Source organism: Anopheles coustani, chromosome 2 (assembly GCF_943734705.1).
Source record: "Anopheles coustani chromosome 2, idAnoCousDA_361_x.2, whole genome shotgun sequence".
Classification (NCBI taxonomy): Eukaryota; Metazoa; Arthropoda; class Insecta; order Diptera; family Culicidae; genus Anopheles; species Anopheles coustani.
In genome coordinates, this window is record NC_071289.1 from 22413965 (window position 1) to 22419187 (window position 5223).

The following is a 5223-nucleotide window of genomic DNA, read 5'->3' on the forward strand; positions in this document are numbered from 1 at the left end:
GTTTTTAATCAACAATCGTAAAACAGTCAATGAAGCACTAAGCTGTATTTAAGTGTACTTAATCCTTTGATCTACATCATTTCATAGAATCTATTGAGGGTGTGTCTTCTTCTAAAAGTTCTACCCAGCAACTATAGGTAAAAAGTCACGACTTGCTCTCATCAACATAAACGTCCATATTGGTCCGCGATCGTGAAGATATTCTTCGAGCAATTATGCTTCGATGAAAACTCTCTCTCTATCTCTCGGGACGTTGATGCGGCGATGCGTGGTAATAACTTATGCTATTTTTAGCCGAGCTGTTTTTACCCCCGAACCTCGACTGTGGTAGGGTAAAAGTACTTGCTCCACTTGCATTACTTTAGCGCATCGACAGAAAGCTCCTTATGGTTTGTTACTCTTGCATGGTAGCTCTTTTGTTTTTGCTCGCCATTCTTGCTGCTGTACTACTCGACTCTAGCTTCCAGCGCACCGGACACGATCGACATATTGCTCGGTGGAATAATTACAAGCTTCATCCCCCACGGTCGCTTTTCTCTTCATTTTGAGCCATTTTTTCTATTCTTTTCTCACCTACCCTTGCTACTCGCCACATCAGCTTCCGTTCCGTGCCTCTGGAGCGGTGCTAATTACGGAGCAAAGATGAAAAAAGATGAAGCGCACACCCGGGCAAATAGTCAATGGAAAGGGATAGAGCAGAATAGTTAAAAGCACTGTAAAGCCAAGCAGAAGAATAAGAATGGCTACGTCGGTGGACTCCGCCGAGGCAAAAGCGCAATCTTCCGGGCGCTGCTGCTTCGGTCGGCTGGCCGATTGGCATGAATTATTCCCTTGGAAAATGATTATCTACGCTTCGCATTCTTTGCCTCGCATCAAAAATCATCAAACCATATCTCCTGCTTTCGTTCGGGCAGGTGACGACGCTACCGACCGTGCATCGGTCGGTTTTTGACCGCAGAATATGGTTCTCGAAAGGGGATTTGATTTTAGGAGCGGTATTTACTTTTAGATACAAGTTCGCTATGCTGGAAGTTCTTGATGGAGTATCGTTTGGCGAAACATGTTCTTTGGAAGATCCCAGATCCCTCACGACGATCGTCTCCTGAAGCGGGATGGTGGCACTCACAAACTGTGACAGGATTTATTGGAGCAAAGTGTAGAAAGCCAATGGCCGGAGATTAAATCAAAGTGCTGTTCCGCTACCCTTCCCCTTCGTCCCAGATTTCCGGATGGCTCCCGGAAACGGTTCAACCACCAGTAAGTCACCACCGTCTCGTCGTTCCATCCGTGAGCGTAATAAAATTAAAGTGTTCAGCGGAACGAGTGTCGAGGGGATCCCGTGGGCCATGACAGGCGAGATTCCATCGTTCGCTTCGCTTCCCATACCGCTCCCGAGCGTCTTCAATCGTCACCGAAGCGGAACTGCGCCGATTTTCCCCGTACAGGTGGGGACGGGAGGGAAAAAACATTAGGGACATTCTCTTAGAGCATGTCGACGTCGATCCCGCCGAGGTAGATTCCGATTCGTCTACGGTTGTGCGAAAGAACGAGCCCCACTTCGGCGAGAATTTCCCACTCTGAGTGGAACACTTGCACCGGTGACTTCAACGGGCAGGTGTTGTAAGAAGCGAACCCTTAAATCCCATAATGTGCTGGTAAATTATTAATGGGTGGAAGTTTGTTGGAATGGAAAGAAGCTACAACCCTAGCGACAGGAAAACATTCCAAATGTTTTATTGGAGAGTTGCAAACACTGAACAAACAGGTATAAACAAATGGGGCAGATGATGTACGAACACATTAACGTACAATGGGTGGAATAAAAATGGCCTTTGAAAACCTCTTCTATTCGCTTCGTTTTCCTAAGAAGGAGTGAAACTAACCTTTCGTTGGTGTGCGGAAATGATATGTTTCTCTTCTTTCCTTTCCATGATCTGACCATTCTTTTAGTGAATCTCATATTTGTGAGAGAAAACATTTAAACCGTGCTGTTCTTCCTTGAAAACATGGCCGCTCGTTCAAACGAAATGGCGACGAAAAATCACCAGAGCACGAAACAATACAACACACGTGCGCATCGGAAGGCAGCAACCTGCAGCAACGGTGGTTACTTAGGCCGAGGGGGTGATATGGATCTAAACTGAAAGCAGAACAGAACAAAAATAAAAAAAAAACAAGCGATCTGGCATGAAATGGAAAAATAAAGCTCCAAGACAATTCTGCTGTGCGCCATCGCTGGAATGGTTCCGCTGGGAGCGGTTCCGAGGCTGTGGTAGCGCCTTGGCACTATGGCACATAAATTGTTCCGGTTCAGGGAGCAGAGTGTCGTTGAACTGAAATCAGTGATTCTGGTGTGTTTTATACATTTTTTCCCCAGCCCGCCCCCGGGAGTCCAGGATGGGATCGAGTCAGCCTCCCTCGAGAGGGCCACGGCATTCGCTACGGCAGGTGTCCACCCCGGTCTCGGGAAAGGTCTCGGGTGTGCGAGCTCCAACTTGCCCTGGTTGGAAAAATTAATGAACTCACGGCGGATGTACGGTGCTTTCTTCGGCGTAAAATGCTTCCCGACTTTCCCGCCTTCCAGCGGGGGAAAGGCTAGGACGTGGGCGTGTGTCATAAGACGTCGGGGGTTTAAGTCGTAACATGCTTTACGGAGCTTGAAACAATGGCGGCTCGGCAGAATGGGAATAGGAGCAGCATTTATTGAGGTTGCGATCGGCATCTGCAAGCAGAGGCTTTGTGGTTGTTTTTTTTATGTTGTTCGGCTAATGGAGGATTAGTGACGCTGAAAATGTGTGGATGAGGAGCTAACATGCCTCGAACCAGAGGACATTCATTAAAAGATGAAAAATAATAACTGGAAAATAGATTGTATTACAGTTCTACCCATAGTTCCATTTTAGATGTGTATAGAGAGTTAGAAGAAATAGATAAAATGTAAAGGTATGATATGATTTTTGTTTTAAACCCGAAAGATGTTAATAATAAAATGTTGTGTTGTTTTTACCCAAAATTATGTGATAAAAAATTGAATGATCATGCGATGATTTTCATGTAAACGTACATTCATCTTTTTCATGTTACAAGAACTGGAGGTACAGTATTATTTAAAAAAACAAGGACGAGAAAATTGTATTAGTAGTAATTGGAAAACATCTAGAGTAATTAGTTATTTTATTGTTGCAAAAAATTGCAAGTCTTTATTGAAATATAGTATAGCAACTGGACGCAGTGTAAATAAAGAGTGATATGATTGATTTATTTGCGATTGATCAATTAGTAAACATGTTTACAAATTATGCTCCGGCTAATGATGACATATCGATCATTTATTGTCCCGTCGTGCCTGGAAACGAGCTGTGAAAATTCACCCCATGTTTACCTTGCTTCTTTGAACGCAAGTTCCTGCACTGCTTGTGCACTCTTGGGGAGTTAATTTTTTCAATTACGTTAACACAACTTTCCTCGCGCGAGAAGTGGTTTGCAATTTTTATTATCTTCTTTCTTGCACAGGCTATGCGCCCGCTTGTGGTCAACACGTGCTTTTTTATATTTTGCCTCCGACTGCCCGTGTGCAGTTAATTAACTTTAAAAACATCCAATCGCGAGAAGCATCGCATCGCGACGTAACGATTGCCCTTATCTTACGCCGGCGAAGTAGAGGCCAGTTGAAAGACGGCGAAAAAGTTAAAAACAGAACCGGCGAAAGATCGCTGGAAGTGCGCGAAATCCCACAAACACTTTGGTAATGGCAACGGCTTACCCCACCAGCTTACAGCACTTTGATCAGTCAAATTACTTTCAGGATCAATTAAACAGAAATAAACATTCATTACGAGCCCGAGGTTGCGCCCGGCTAAAGTGTACCGAGAGTGCAGTCCGGCAGCGAACCGGCCGTCGTCGGCGGTGTCATAATTATCAGTTGTAAAATTGTACTTTATTTATGCTCCCATCTTCCGTCCCGGCAATGGATTGGAGGTACCTCTACGCAGTGGGCCCTGCGTAATGGCACTTCCATACATTTGAAGCGGCACGGTGGTGCAATGTTCATGGGAATTCAACTTCTGTACGTCAGCGGAGTATGCTCGCAACAAGTAATTAAAAGTTCAGAACCCGAGAATCGTTGTGTCAGAACTTGAGGGTCGGTGTTAGAGAAAAGCAACAGATCTTTACCTGCTCAAGCCGGAGCGCCTCTTCCATGAGCAAGCATATTAAGATGGTCGAACAGTTTACAGTGCTTAAGATGTATTTATGACGCCACTCGCTCGATGATGTCCCAGCGAAGATACAGCGGAACAAGAATACTGACGTATCATGATGTTTGGGGTATTTAAGTACTCCACAGAACGACCGGAAGGCTTTAGGAAAAGTTCTTAATTGTTACATAGCATCGTCTAATGATGCCGCTTGCAGCTTTTATGTGGACCGAGATGTTAAGCTATGCTCAATTCGACTTTTGAAGTCAAACGGTCAAAGTTCCGAAATAAGTTTGAACATAGCGCCTGAAGGTATGCAATACACATGACAGGATCATTTGGAACTAGCTTTCCGTTCCTAGCATTGGGATTGTGAACCTAGTTCCGGAATCAGAAAGATCCGGTGGTCGAACCGGTATTTGAAACAATTATAGGACCGTTGAAACGGTAAAACTAGTACTTTAAAACTTCAAAAATATATTTATCCTACTCTAAAAAACAACTGTTTGCCTTTGAAATATCATAAACTTACAGCAATGATGTTATAATACCGTCAAGTTCTTAAAGGTGATGTTAAACAAATTGGTTATTTTTGGTGAAAATTCCAACCAAGGTTTCTTGACTTTTTCCCAATACAGTTTATTTCCAAATACTGATGAGTTATGGCAAAATCTTACAACTTTAAATAATTTATTAAAAAAAACCCGTTCATTTGTGGGGTTGATTGAACAAATCGGTTGTGAAACAAAAGAGTATTTAACAAATTGTTATTTTGGCCTTTACGTCAACTTTTGACAGCTTTGTGTGAAGCTTCGTTCAAGTAAGCTTGGTCAAAACGTAAACATTTTGTTTGTTGTCAACTTTCATCAGTTCCATTTCAACACTCGTGACGGTCGGACGGTTTTTCGCGGCAAGTGCAGTTCAAAATCGTGTTTCAAGTGCAACCCACGCCATGGGGGTGGCGGCTTCGATAAGAAATTGTAATTAAGTTATCAAATTATAATTCCACATCCACGGTTCAACACCG